The following is a 16,574-nucleotide window of genomic DNA, read 5'->3' as shown; positions in this document are numbered from 1 at the left end:
AGTACTAGTAGGTTCTTTGATGGGAGGTAATCCTTTGACCATCTATTTATATTGAAATAATCTTAAACCAAAAAAGTGCAAGTGCCCAAATCGAAAGTTCCATAACCAATAATCATTCGAACATGCAACTATAAAAGAAATGACCTAGTCAATGTAATTCATAATTAGAGGAAAGAGTTTATTCCTCGTCATCTTCACCTTCTCTATTAGTTGATTGCATGGGGGTTTGTCATATATAACACATTCTTTAGCTTGAAAGGTAACATTGTATCCTTTATGTGTCAATTGACCAATTCTTATCAAATTATGTTTGAGACTAGGAACATAATATACCTATGAGATTGCCTTCATCTTCTCTTTCTTGGTCAAAATGTTGACCACTCCTTTGCCATCCACATCCACAATCTTGTCAGTCCCCAACTTTACCTCCTTTGTTTTCAAAGATTGATCCAAATTTGCAACAAATTTTTTTTTTCCTATCATGTGGTTACTACAACCACTGTCTAATAGCCACACATTATCATAAGGTTCTTACAAGGTATGGCAAGTTAGGAAAATGGAGTTAGTACTCTTTGTAGTGACATTAGCTCTTTGGTTCCCCTGATCAGCTATCTTCTTCCTGCAATCACAAGCATAGTGACCAAATTTATTGCAATAATTACATCGCACCTTTGATTTGTCAATATTTTATTATTTTTGAACTTTCTGCAGTTGCTTCCACTTTCATATTCATTCTCTTCTCGGCCATATCTCTGACCACCATATCTTTTGCCTTGTCCTCTTCCTCTTGATCTACTTCTGCCTCGACCTTTGTCTCTTGAAATAGAAACCTGGCTTTTGAAAGTGGTCTCTAAATTGGAATCCTTATTTCTGTCTATCCTTTCCTCATGCGATAGAAGTGATTGTATCAAGTCATCAATTGTTAATGATGCCAAATCCTTGGCTTCTTCTATGGCTGCTCCCACAACATCAAATTTGGTAGACAAATATTTGAGGACCTTTTCAACCACTGTTTCATATTTAATTTCATCACCATAAATTTTTAACTGACTTACAACAGTCATGACCCAATTCATGAAAGAATCGATATCCTCTATCTCCTTCACCTACAGACATTCAAAATCTCTCCTAGTATTCTGCAACTTAACAATATTGACTTTGTCCATACCTTTATAGCTTGTCACCAAATTATCCCATGGTGTCTTTGTTGAAGACATGATCATAATCTTCTGGAACACCACTCGTTCCACTCCCTACTAGATAAGCTGCAATGCTTGTGCATTCTTCTTTTTTTCTTTCTTCCATTGTTCCCTCTCTGCATTAGTGAGAGCTTGTTCTTCTTCTTCAGTTTGAGGTTCTGAAAACACAAACTAGACATAATCCCAAACATCATGAGCCTGCAACGTGGTCTCCATCTTAATGGCCCACACATCATAATCTTTCCTTGTAAATGGTGGGAACTAAGATTGGAAATTTAAGAAAAACATCTTTCTTTATAAATTTATCTTTAAAAAACCCTAAAATTTCTCCTTAAAAAATCCTCTTTTACTAGCCCTTTCAAAAAACCTTTAAAAGAAAAAAACTATATTAAAGGCTTTTACCATACTGTAAAAACCTTTTAAAAAAACCTTTTCACTAAAACACTTATTTATGTAAAAAAATTTATATAAAAAAAATCCTTGTATAAATCAAAGTCTCTCATATGTTATATGAGCCTCTCATATATAAAATTTAATGCACCCTTTATAAAAATTTTAACAAAACAAACTTATATAAGTATTCATGTGAACCTCTAAACACTCTTTATAACTTGACTTATTAACATGCCTCTCTTGATGAGGGGCAAGCATGCTAACGTCATCCATGGTGATGAAATCACACCTATTGTAAGGTGTCTTGTAAGGTGGTGATTGTTGATACCCTTATGCGTTATAACGTCTTATATATAACTTATAAGGTTAATTATAACATTAACTGAAAAAAAATATTTCTCTTTTCTCACACGGACCACTGTTAATTTATTCTCTCTGGTTTTCTTTGTAACTTCGATACTAATTTTTTGGAAAGGAAAAAGAGACAAAACACAAATCACACACAAAACACTTGTGGCTCTTCTATTGATCACACAAAACTTGATTCTTACAATGAACATGGTGAAGGGTATTTAAACATTTTCGATTAGCGACTCACCTAAAATATCTTGACATACAACCACACAGTAATAGTCCTCTATCACTTAACTCGACTTGACTCAACACTCAACACTCAATTAAATAACTCTCTAATTTTAACTAACTCATCATACATAAATAATTAACTTATTTTAACAACTGCAACCCCTACCATCTATCCCAAAAAGATATCCCACTTCAATGCCTTCACATATATTATTATTAGACTCAACACTCAATTAACTAGCTCTCTAATTTTAACTAACTCGTCATACATAAATAATTAACTTATTTTAACAACCCCAACCCCTACCATCTATCCCAAAAGGATATCCCACTTCAATGCCTTCACATATATTATTATTGGAAACACATTCCGCCTGATGACTATTGAGGCATGATGTTGGGTAGAGCAGCGGAATAACACATGCAAAGCAAAGATGAACAATATGAGGAATTTGAATAAGGAAGAAGAGAATACGTATTCTCATGCTTTGCTTTCGTGTTGGAGATAAAAATAAATGCATCTTCAAATTAAGAAGGGAGGTTGTTAGAGATCAAACTAAATCAGAGGCCCCTTCAACTTAAGAAAGGGCGCAAAGGACAACAAACTTGGGAAAAACAGTTCCGTAGATACATTAAAAGGAAGAAGGTGATGGAATTGGAGCTTGTGGAGGTGAGAAGATGATGTGGTAATTTAATGCAGTTCACTGGTTTTATTGGACTTGGTTTTTTTAACACTGGGTCAATTTGTTTAGAGTCTGATATTTGTATACAGTCATTTTAAGATTTTTTTTACAAGGTGGGAAAATTTATGATAATTCAGTTGTCAACCCAGAAGTGAAGTTGTAGTTGGCTGGTATGTGCGAGGTTGTAGTTGGCTATTATCTGAGACTGACTCATCACCCTTATTCAATGAAAACCATGCCACCTAGAATAATCTGTTGGTGGTCTGTAAGGGGGCAATTTTTCACTCGCTTTAACTCCTGCCAGATGCCTCTAGGTTTTGGGTGTTAACATGTTTCTTTACATCCGAGAAAGACAAGAAAGACCCACTCTTATCCAAACAAAAATAATTTTAAAGCAATTTTAGGGCATTCGCCAGGCCCAATACAAACACTTAAGTTATTTGTAAATAAGATAAAATCCATTAATACTAGGAATAAAATAAAAATAAAATAATTTATTAGTCATCAATAAAAAAAATCAAATTTCATGTTTAAAGATATATTTGTAGGTCTTATATCCCTTTTTTACTATCAATTAACTAAGTTATACTTTATAAAAAATAAATACCACTCAATTTTATATAGAAAGTTAAGTCATATTTTTATTTTAATTTTATTTTATGTTTTAGGTTTAAGTTATATTTTTTTGCTACTTTTTTTTTATTCAGTTGGTGAGATATGTTTAAGTATTGATCATTTTATCATTTTGTTAGAGATCCATTTGAGCACATCACTCCCATCATCCAGATAAGTGTTTTAAGGCTCATCAAACCTTAATTTCAGTTGCTACATGCCCTAAACAAGTCAACCTATTGAATGCCTCCTTCCATGACAGTTTCATGGCCCGAAGACATCCTGAAATGACTCCTTAAAGGACTAGCACAAGTAGGTCCATGAAAGGGTGCTTTGCAGAGAACTTAGGCCCACTTTGACCTGTGCTGGGAAAGATTGAGCAAAATTTGCATAGGGTTCTGGGAATATTCATTGGTTCTAGATCATTCTAGAAGGATCCCACCTCTTATCCTCTCCTATGAGCTTGAAATTGGATAGGCTAAGGATCCATTAACCTCCTATTGTCTCATCGCTTCCTCCATGGAAACTAACTCTAAGTTTGGAAGGCCATTCAATACCCTCATTGATGACAAAACCTCCTTCATCTTCCTATAAATTGAGAACTCATCTAAATGTTCAAGGGCTGGACTTTGATGAATTGTAAGGAGATAATGTTAGTTTGAGAATTGAGACTATTGTAAGTGTCGTTATGCTTTCGGAATGTCATGCTTATGATGTGATGTGGATGGAAGCAAAGCTAGAGGAGTGACTTCAAATCAGACTTGATGGTTGTAATTCCTTCTTCTATTCAATAAAGTATTTGAACTTTTTTCCCATATTCGTATCTTGTTATATAATGCTTATATGTGTGAATGTATCTGATTCCATTTACTTGTATTCAATAGATATGTTGCTTTGATCGGTTCTTTGTCTTTTGTTGATGTTTATAGAGCGACAGGATCAATACAAGGGACACAAGAGGAAAGTGGAACTACAAGTAGGTCTCCTCATCTTATTTGTCTTACCTATTTCTTATCAGAATAAGCTAAAGTGCTTTAAACTGTTGTTCTAGATATGGCTACTTATCTAGGGAATTAGTATTTATCCGTAGATACGAAATTCTCCAAAACAAATTGGCGACTCCACTCGGGAACGATCATTGTTCCAAGTATCTTATCCACATCCTAGGACACTCTAGCAGACCTTACATCCTTTCATTGATTTTATTCTAGCCTTGTTGAAGTGTTATTTGGTCAAACATTGAGGTTAGATGACTTTTGAGTGGCCTCTTAGGAATAAATGCAGGCTTGGTCAGGGGACAGTGCTATGCAAAGCACCCTTGAGTGAGAGACAGTACTCTGTAGTGCAGTTAGGCCTTCTTTTACTATATTGATCCACCTTAGGGAAAATTTTCACCTTTCGATTGGGTTTTTTCTCCAAATTTCCTTATGTTTATGCTTGCTGAAAGATCAATGATTGTAGTATGTCTCTGAAATCAACTTGTATTTCCTCTTTCTGGCCCTACTTTGAATTGATTGATTAATGTTTCCTAAATTTTTTCTTTGTCATTATAAATCCATAGTCAAAGTCAGGTTATAGTCAGTTAATCTTTGTTCGAAAGAAAGTGTCGTAAAATTCTTCTTTTCCTTTAAAATAGAACTGTCGTAAAGTCTTCGTTCTTGTTAAAGGTTGATTGATTGTATGTGCATTAGTTTCCTTTTTTGTTCATCATAACATTAAGGGAATTGAGAATAAAAACTTACATCATTCATATTTTAGTTTGTGAATGCTTGAAAGGAATAGCTAGGGAAATTGCATTAGATGTGCTCTTTTCTCTTTGTCAAAGATATGATTACTCTATCCCTACTAGCTAAGGTTTTAATTGTTCAATTGAATTAAAATAATGCTTATCATATTAGTTGCATTTTAGGAATTGCAAACATACATCACGTGCTGAACCTTGAAAGGCAAATTCTAAATAAGATCAACTTGAAATCTATCTAAATTTACCTAATGGAGCATTGTCACCTAATGAAAAACATTTAGAGGTCTAGGCTAGAGACGTGTTCCAGTGTCATGAAACATAGCAACTGTCATTAACTTGTCTGCAATACATCCTGAGTGTGATACCTCATTCCACATATGTGAGTATATCATAGCTCATCCACTTACCTTCGCGTATATAGGGCGATGTTACAGTACGTAAAGTATATGGGAATGCTCTCACTATGCAGTTTTGCATTAGACAGCGCTAATATTGGTTGGGCTTCCACGTACTTTTGGGTATATATGGGAGGACAACACTGGGTTTCTATCCATCCTTAGGTAACAGAGTCGGGCACCTTGTACATTGTGATACACTGAACACAGCATTCGGGTAGATTGCCTACCTGTACTTCTTGGTTCACCAGGAGGTATTTTGTAGTACACAGTTGCTTGGTAAACCTTTTGCCTAGATTATCCCTCTTTTGTTTTGTTATGTTACTTTGCTTAAAATAAAATTAATTGACCGCAGATAACATCCTCCATGCTCAATCCTTAGTTGGTCTTAGGTTGAGTTATATCGCGACAAATCCGAAGTACACCGATCAAGGGATTCCTTTTGATGGGAATCCTAGTCCTTTTCCTCCTTTCAGAAATATTAGTGCTCCATATATGGCTACATTGTCCCTTCTGGGATTTACCATTGGCTTGTGAGTATGGTCGTTTTCAACCTCCTTGGTTCAAAATCTCGTGATTTCTCCACAATCAAGTACTCCTCCAATTGGACAAAATCAACCTCTAGTTGATCCTAAAGTTGACCCTTTGCCTTCTTCCTCAGTTGTTTCTTCCTCCTCTTCTTCCTCTTCACCCGGTGAAAGTATTGGTACTAGTAACCATGTGGCTAAGAAGAAGAAGAAAGGGAAGAAGAAGAAGAAGAAGAAAATTCAACAAAGGGGAAACCAAGCAACCATTGCTTTGAATGAAATATATGATGAGAAACCATCCATCAAGCCTCACAAAGTTTGATATCCATGCAAACATTGTGCAAGAGACCATCTTCTTCGAAATTGTCCTGATATTCCTCAGATCTTAGAAGAATGGTCTTCTCGTTCACATCATCCTGTGTCATCAACTTCTAGAGATCATGCTGATGACACACCATCAACTAGTTGTAGTAAAATTCATGTAAAGAAGGGTAAAGTTAAGTGTCCCTGTAGGTTATGTGAAGGGAATCACCCCATTCACCTTTGTCCCTATCTAGATGAAGCCAAAAAAGCATTGTATAACCGTCCTGCTTCTCCACAACAACTTCCATTTGGTTATAGGAGACTCTCACTTAATCCTTCACTAATTGATGAATTAACTGACTCAAGCCATCCGTTGGTCAAACCCACTCTCTCTGAAAGTGAATCCTATGAGTCTATACCCGATCCAAATCAACAGGTCGAGGTAATAGTTGACCCGATTTCACCTTCAGTTAATAGTACCTTTCTCGAAGAGAGTGAATATGATACCACTTAGGTTCTTTTCATTTCTTCAAATTCCAATAAGCTTGGAGGCAACGCTCCTGTTCCATCAAGATAGGAGGAAAATCCTCCCGCTCTCATAACTCAAGGGATTAATTCTCTCATTTCTACAGCACCCCCTCCAAGTAGTCTGGTCACTTCCTTTGATTGGAATCGAGTGGTAGGATGTCATCTTCCTTGTTATGTGCCTTTCCATATCATAGTACAGGTTTGTAATATGATTATATTTGGCACTATTATAGATGAGGGTGCATCTATGAGTATCCTTTCCTCTATTTCTTGGCAAGCACTCGGTTCACCGCCACTTGTGCTTGTTAACCAGAATCTATTGGCTTTTAATAGAGGAACCAGTCAACCATTAGGGATCCTTCCTCAGTTGCCTATTACTTTGGGAGGAAAAATCGTTTATCTAAGTGTGATGGTAGTCCCAAGCCCTTCAGATTACAATTTACTTCTTGGGCGCGATTATGTTTATGACATGGGAGATATTGTTTCAACACTCTTTCGAGTGATGTGTTTCCAACATGAAGGCAAAATTGTCACCATTGACTAGATTTCATTTCCCAGTCCAAATATGGCTTCCAGTCAACCATCTTCCCTAAATGGTCCTTTTTTACCAATGGTATCTTCCCCGCCATGGGTCAATTATGTGGCAACCTGTTCCATGCCTACATCAACGGACGATCAATTCCGTGATGTTGTACATTATGTACTAGGGGTATTGGAACCAGATCTCTCCTTCCAGAGCATTGTTCTCCCTTTTGATGAGAACCTATTGGAATTCATGACCTCTTATGGGTCGTGCTCAAGGTCATGAGGATAGTTCCTGGTCTTGTGTTAACCTTGTTAAAAAATGAAACAAGGAATATGATTATAGTTATTTTACTATGTCAACCTCATTAAAAAATGAAACAACTCCCATGAGGATAGTTCTTTTACTGTGTCAACCTCATTAAAAAATGAAACAGATCCTATGAGGATAGTTCTTGGTCTTGTGTCAACCTCATTAAAAAATTAAACGAAGGATATGAGAATCATTATTTTACTGTGTCAACCTCATTAAAAAATGAAACAGGTCCTAGAGCATAGTTCCTTGTCTTGTGTCAAGCTCGTTAAAAAATGAAACAAGGAATTAGAGCATAGTTCCTTGTCTTGTGTGAAGCTCGTTAAAAAATGAAACAAGGAATATGAGCATAGTTCCTTGTCTTGTGTCCACTCATTAAAAAATGAAACAAGGTCCCTTGGAGAAAAGTTCCAATTCGAGTCTTTGATTAGATCTCGTAAAATCCCAGTCCAGTCTTTCACTTGATCTCGTAAATGAACCTTCATTCGATCCACCTCATAGCCACGAGTAGTCTACTTAGTTGAATGTAATGAATATTGGGGGGGCATGCACCTAGTGGTAAAGTTAAGTTTCCCTATAGGTTATGTGAAGGGAATCACCCCATTCACCTTTATTCCTATTTGGACGAAGCCAAAAAGGTGTTGGATAACCATCCTGCTTCACCGCAGGGACTTCCATCTTGTTACAAGAGACTCTCCCTTTCATCATGATGGGGGCATGTAAACTAATCTCAAGCATAGTTCTTCATTTCAAACTTGTATAAAAATGAAACTGAATTCAAGCATAGTTCTTCATTTTAAGCTTGTGTAAAAATGAAATTGAATCCAAGCATAGTTTTTCATTTCAAGCTTGTGTAAACATGAAACTGAACCCAAGCATAGTTCCCTATGGTTCAAGCTTGTGTAAAAATGAACCCATTTCCATTTTTAACCCTCGTGATTGCCATTCTATCAGCCTCTTTCGTCAGATGAGCCTTGGTTGTTTTCATCCCATCGCCACCATCCCTTTGGCCGATCATATGCTTTCACTTGGTTGTTTTACCCTTTTTGAGGAACAATTGCAATGATTGGTCTTATTAGCCATCCTCTTCACATAAATCAACATCTTTTGAGAAGTTCCAACATCACCAGAACCAGTCGCTACCCTAGACACCACTCATTCTTCAAAGTGGAGCCCTCTTTAAGCTCTTTCCAAACTCTCGAAATATGAAAAGATTGCCGAGCACTTGTCCTTTTCAGCTTGTTAACGCATTGGAAATGACATCTACTTAGTATAAGTTTAACCCTTTTCGAACTAAGATAGATTATTTACGAAAAAGGAATACGTTGATCAAACATGATCAATAGGTTCTCCCTCGTATCATTTTACGCTTTTCGGGCTTGAGAGATAAACCTACAAAAAAGAACTTGTGGATTTTTATTTTTGTCCCTTTTCAAACTCTCTAAACATGAAAAGGATCGAGTTATCTTTGTCGTTAAACTCATTAAAACATCAAATAGCAACAAACTTTTCCATCTAGACAAGACTAAGTTTCACCTTCGCTAGACTCATTAAAACATCACATAGCGATGGATTCACCCAAAGGGTGGAATTATACAACAAGCATATGTTATCCTCCTCAAGCTTGATAAAAAATAAAGAGGTACTGGTTAGTAATGACTGGGGAAAATGGGAAAAAGGGGAAAACCATATATGCTAGCAGGTCACTCTTGAACATGACACTTTCACTTCATCTTCATGACTATTTGGGTTAGGTTATCTTCTTGATTGTTATCATACCTATGGTCCATCACACCATCCATTACTTTGGTTTTGGGTCAATGCTACCAATTCATTTAGTGTCACCGATCTGTTCAAGAGAAGTCAGTCAGTAAAATTCATCCTTTGCAATACCATAAACCTTAATTTTCATGACCGCCATTCTTGAACCTTGTGTCGTCAATGAAATTCCATCTCCAAAATCATTACACTCGTTTCGTGTCGTTGATGTGGAATACATCAAGGCCCTCCTGCGACAAGTCGCTTCTCGTCGACATCAACACATTATCCAAGAAATTGACTTAGAAACACCCTTCCAGTACCTTAAGGCTTGCATACATCAATGGCAAGTTTCTTGCTTCTAGGGATAGGTTGACATCAATGGCCTTCAACCAAGAGACTTTGTATGGTGTTTGACATGAAATCATCCATTCACACCATGCAGAATGTACTACAGTACCTTGAGGATCATTATGATTATCGGTGATTTCTCTCGCATCTGTTAACGACTTACATCATTGGCTGGTAATCAGATGGTGTCTCCCCATGTTCGACCTCAGATCACATATTCGCATGGTTAGACTCACACGTGAGTGAATGATTGAACGAGATAAAAGACCCTGGATCTAGTTTCATCCATCCGGGCTGTGATTTTAGGAAATGTACCAAATCATCCATACAATGGCTTTACATTGATGGTCATTCTGATCATGGGTCTATATCTGTAGACGACTATCTATGTACCTGTAATGAAATTTTATACGCTGAGCATGGGTATGCCTTCCCTCAGTAATTCATGAGAAAAAAATCAAAATATCATGATATTATGTATTGTAATCGATGCAGGTCACTAACCACTTCTGAACCTCCTCATCACATTGTAAAGCATATCACTCGACATTATTATTTTTGACTTCATGCTTTAAGGGGCAGCAGTTACAAATTCATTTGGGCACATCAATCCCATCATCCAGATCAGTGTTTTAGGGCTCATGAAACCCTAATTTCAGTTGCTACATGCCCTAAACAAGTCAACCTATTTAATTTCTCCTTCCTAGACAGTTTCATGGCCTGAAGACATCTTGAAATGACTCCTTGAAGGACCAGCATAGGTAGGCCCATGTAAGAGTGATCTGCAGAGCACTTAGGCCCATGAAAGGGTGCTCTCCAGAGCACTTAAGCCCACTTCGACCTACGTTGGGCGAGATTGAGTGAAATTTGCATAGGGATCTGGGAATATTTCTTGGTTCTAGATCATTCTAGAAGGATCCCACATCTTATCCCCTCCTCTGAGCTCGAAATTGGATATGCTAAGGATCCATTAACCTCCTATCCTCTCATCCATTCCTCCATGGAAACTAACTCTAAGTTTGGAAGGCCATTCAATACCCTCATTGATGACAAAACCTCCTCCATCTTCCTATAAATTGAGCACTCATGTAAGTGTTCAAGGGTTGGACTTTGATGAATTGTAAGGAGATAATGTTAGTTTGAGAATTGAGACTATTGTAAGTGTCGTTATGTTGCTGGAATGTCATGCTTATGATGTGATGTGGATGGAACCAAAGCTGGAGGAGTGACTTCGAATCAGAATTAATGGTTGTAATTCCTTCTTCTATTCAATAAAGTATTTGAACCTTTTTCCCATATTCTTGTCTTGTTATATGATGCTTATATGTGGGAATGTATCTAATTCCATTTACTTGTATTCAATAGATCTTTTGCTTTGATTCGTTCTTTGTCTTCTGTTGATGTTCACAAGTACTTCTCAAGCGTGTTAAGTACAAGAAGGAGCGACAGGATCAATACAAGGGAGACAAGAGGAAAGCGGAACTACAAGTAGGTCTCCTCATCTTCTTTATCATATCTGTTGCTTATAGGAAAATGCTAAAATGATTTAAATTGTTGTTCTAGATATGGCTACTTATCCAAGGAATTAGTATTTATCCGTAGATACCAAATTCTCAAAAAGACATTTAGATACACAAGAACTTGCCAATATGTTTTTTGTCAATTTTACTATCAACCACTAACATTTGTTTTTTGCTAAATTAAAAATAAGATTAAAGTTTATTTTAAAATTAAAAATAATTTCAATTTAAATAAATAAAATATGTATTTTTAAAATAAAATTACAAAAATATAATTTAATTTTAATTGGAAATAAAATCAAATATTATTTTCCATAACAATTTAATTTTCTTAGTGGAAAATATAAATAATATATATGAATAATAATATAACTAATATTCATTAATATTAAATTAATTTATAAAATTTTATATTTTTATTTTATTTTAATTTAATATTGTAAAGTAACAAAAATTAGGAATTTTCCCGAATCATTAATAATTACTACTCTCAATATCCTTATTATGAAATTTTGTAAAGTGTTAAAAAAACAATTACATACATTAATCAAAACATTATTATGGGAACAATGGGATTTCATTTTTTACTCATATATTTAGTATTTCTATGCACTAAAAATTAATTAAGAATAAAAATTAGTTAACACTAAAACTTAATAGATAAAAGCAGTTACATCAACTCAAAAAAACACAATTCAATTCACCTGAAAGAACTTAAAAAACAGAATTCAATTCACATGAAAAGAACTGCGACTTATAAACTTCAATGCGTTCATTGCTTTCACTAAAATAAAGACCACTCAATTCATATAAAAAAATTTATGCCGATAAGAAAATCTATATCTGATCTAACTAAACTCTTCTAGAAATATCTAGATTTATCATGACTAGTAATATTCTTTTCAAAACACTTTAATAAATCGTGTGGTTTGTTTTCCATATTTTTTCTAAGCATTTTTAACGAGTTGCGATATTGACGCATGGTTGCATCCATTTTCATCCATGCATCTCCATATTGCCAATATTGTCCTTGAGGGGAAGGGCTGCCGTTCGTCACAGAGCGAGAGAGCGAGTGATTGACCAACAGCGATTGCAAAGACATTTGATCATTCAACGTCCCACCATTAGGAAAAACGACATTGTAAAAGCATCCAATCACGTGATAAAGATAACCTTCCAAGTTTGTCCATTGACTGTTCCGAATCCATCTCTATGTCAAATATCCTTAAAAATGCTAAATATTAATGTCGTGATAAACCTCAAATAAATTAACCTTGGAATTAACTCTACTATGTAATTAATTATAGAGAGAATTGGGATAATACAAATTTTAAAACGTGTTTATCAACTCGTTTCCATTAAACGTGAGTAAGTTATGTATGTGCGAAGATAAAAATATCATGTCAAACTATTATTGTCAAATTGCAAAAATGCATATAATGTTGGATAGTTTCATAAAGCTATACCAACTAGATGCAACCATATGGCTGATCATTAAAAGAAAAGGACTCCTATCGTTTTTCCTCTTCCTATGTCTTGGAACATGGGATTTATGATTTCTTTCTTATCGTGAAAGAAACAAATTGAGGCACGTGGTGATGCTAGAGATCATGTGTAATATTGGTATGGTAATATTGGTATTATGGCTAGTTGATTGGTTGGCATTAATGTCAATTTGGATTGTGGTTTTTTTTGCATTCTTGGTACAAAGGAATTGAAGTGATTGACAGCAGAAAAAGATCTAGGCAAGAAATTTAAATTCTCCAAGTGTTACAACACTGTGCTACTTTCAATTTTATCAAAATTTCATACTACATTACTATAGAAATTCCATACTCCAATACTACCAGAATTCTATACTTTGGTAATTCACCAATGATGGAACATGTCAATGTCTTGTTATCATGGATATGGGCAATGGGTTGATCTAGTTGTGGAACGTAATGAATGCACTAATATGGTTGAGAGAAAGATCGCTAGGGATTATTTTTAAATGGCCAAGCGATGAACAAAGATCTAGTTCGATGACTCTAATGGTGTAAACGCAGTGATGAGCTGATTATGGAGTTAGTGGAGTTATTGTGGTCCTCTAATTGGTATACACACGATTAATTATCGGTCATCGAGGTATTGGCCTAAGATTTGGTTGGCACGATGGAATAAACTAAATGGTCCAACCATTTAACGGTCTCGTTCGAGTTATTTGTTTTGGTCCTAAATAGTTATTTTTGGGTGTGAATGTATGGGCGATAGTTGCATTCAATCGATGGCTAGAATACCAATAGACGAATCTAAGGTATTTACCCATGGTAACTAATGAGCCAATGAGATCTAGTCAATACTCCAAAGTTATAAAGATAGGGTGTGATACAACACTTATGTGTGTGTTTTTGTAAGTGTGATTAATCTATTTGATTTGGAGTACTAGCGTAAATCTATTTATTTTTTCTTTTTGCATATCTTGTTCTAGCTCAATTGTTGGTCCAATGCAATGGAGTTCAAGTTGAATGATATAGGTGCGAACGATCTAGTGCATCGAGCCACAGTTTGAATCTTGCTCATAAAGTGCATCTGTGAATTGAGTCATTCCTGGAGATCTAGTTGAAATTGTAAAGGATCAAATTATTGGGTGGATCAATTGCTTGTGGTTGGGCGTTGTGTACAAGCGCAAATAAACTCCACAATGGAAGTGCATCGTATTAATGATAAAATTACTTATTTATACATGTGCAATATGGGTACGAGACAGTTGTCTCTCGGTAACTTATTAACTGTAAAAACAGAATGTAAAACTAACTACATATTATACAATAACAATCCCCAAGGATTAGTCAACATTCCCCCCCCTTAATCCGAAGGGACATCTGACATGTCGAGTAACATTATGAACTTTTCAAACTTTTCACGTCCCAGTGGCTTTGTAAATATGTCTTCGATCTGTTCTGAAGTAGGACAATGTGTCTAATGAATAACTTTGGCCTCTACATAATGTCGAATCAAGTGATATTTGGTCTTAATATGCTTGCTTCAATCATGAAACTTGGGATGCTTGGCCAACTGAATTGCAGAAGAGTTGTCAACGAGTAGTGGAGTTGAAGCATTTTGTTTCTCCTACAAGTCTTCAAGTACTTTGCAAAGCCAAATCATTTCTTTTGTAGCTTGAGTTGCTGCAACATATTCAGCTTCGGTGGTAGAATCAGCAGAAATAGATTGTTTGTGTGATCTCAAATTGATGGTTGCTGATCCAAGACTCATCAAATAACCAGAAGTAGAGGCTCCATTCTCCTTATCTCCATCAAAATCAGAATTTGAATAGCCGGTGAGATGGAAATCTGCAACTTTGGAATATTTGATGCCATATGTTCAAGTGCCTTTCAAATACTTGAGAACTCACTTTGTTGTATTCCAATGACCTTCACATGGCTTATGCATGAACCTAGAAAGTATCCCTACAATAAAAGCTATGTCAGGTCGAGTAGTAGTTAGAAAATTCAAACTTCCAACAAGTTGCTTGTACTTTGTTGGATCTTCAAACATACTTCCTTCAATGGAAGTAAGCTTCAAATTCTGCTCCATAGGAGTAGCGATGGGATTACAATCTTGCATCCCAAATTTGTCCAATAGCTGTCCAATATACTTTTTCTAAGAAATGAAAATATATTTGGGTTTCTGATTAACTTCAATCCCTAAATAATAATGTAATAAACCCAAATTTGTCATGTCAAAAACTTTCAATAATTCTCTTTTAACAGATGCTATATAGTCATCATTGTTTCCTACAATCATCAAATCATCTACATACACAACCAAATATACAAATCACTTTCCAAATTTCTTAACACGGAGTTGCATCATCCAGAATTCAACTTGAGAAGGTGTTCAGTTAATTTTTCATAACTTGCATGAGATGTTTGTTTTAGTCCATACAAAGCCTTAACCAATTTTCATACCTTTTGCTCTTTGCCTTTAGCGGAAAAACCTTCATGTTGAAACATATAAACATCCTCCATCAAATCATCGTTCAAAAAAGTTGTTTTAACATCCATATGGTGTATCTTACAACTATTCTAAGCTGCAAGCGAAAGCAAAGTTCTAATCATGCCCCATTTTGTGGTAGGAGAAAATGTCTCCGTATAGTCAACACCTTCCTTCTGAGCATAGCCTTTTTCTGCAAGTCTTGCCTTGTACTTATCAAGTGACCCATCTTCTTTGTATTTGATCATATACACCCACTTGCAACCAATGGGTTTGCCACCTGCAGGAGGATCCACTAACCTCCAAGTTCCATTCTTAATAAGTTCATCATATTCCTTTTGTAATGCATCCTTCAATTCATCACAATTAGCACCTTCTTCAAAACAATTAGGTTTGCTAATTGTACAATGATTAAATTCATAGTCATGAAAAACATTACATGAATTACCTTTAAAATAAATTCTTCTTTCAAAATCATCATACTTTCTTGGAACTTTTCAAGCACTTGTAGATATTCATAAAGGTTGTTGAAGTGGTTGTGATGGTTGCTCATCCTGAAAAACAGGATCAAGAACAGGCTCTTCAAGAGAAATTTCTGGTCCTTCAGAAACATTACTATCATCCAAATTTTCTTTAGCAATAACATTCTCATGAGTCAAATATGGGATAACCACAGACTGATCCAAAATGGGAACTCCCCCTTCAGTGTGTGGAACATCATTATCAAATTCAAAATAAAACTTCTTAGATGCAAATTTCTCCAAATTATTCAGTTCCTTATCAACAATGCAATTACTTTTATCTAATTCAAGGAAAATAAAATCTCTGGAGAGAATGAACTTCTTGTTCTCCTCATCATACAATCTATAAGTTTTGGAAGTAGTAGAATATCGCAAGAGGATACATTTGCGACTCCTAGCACCCAACTTGTTACGCCAATGTTTAGGAATTAATGCATAACATAGAGAACCAAATACTCTAAAATGTTGAACAACAGGAAGACGATTATACCACATTTCATAAGGAGATTTATTATTGATGATAGAAGAAGGACAACGGTTGCGAATATAAGTTGCACAAAGCATTGCTTCTCCCAAAAATATCAACTTAATATTCTTAAAGAACATCATAGATCTAACCATATTAAGAAAATTTCTATTCATACA

The sequence above is a fragment of the Pinus tabuliformis genome, chromosome 4_1, assembly GCF_031772625.1.
Source record: "Pinus tabuliformis cultivar Carrire ecotype Pingquan chromosome 4_1, CPIR1, whole genome shotgun sequence".
Taxonomy (NCBI): Eukaryota; Viridiplantae; Streptophyta; class Pinopsida; order Pinales; family Pinaceae; genus Pinus; species Pinus tabuliformis.
The sequence above is the reverse complement of the archived record's forward strand: the minus strand, read 5'-3'. Positions refer to the sequence as shown.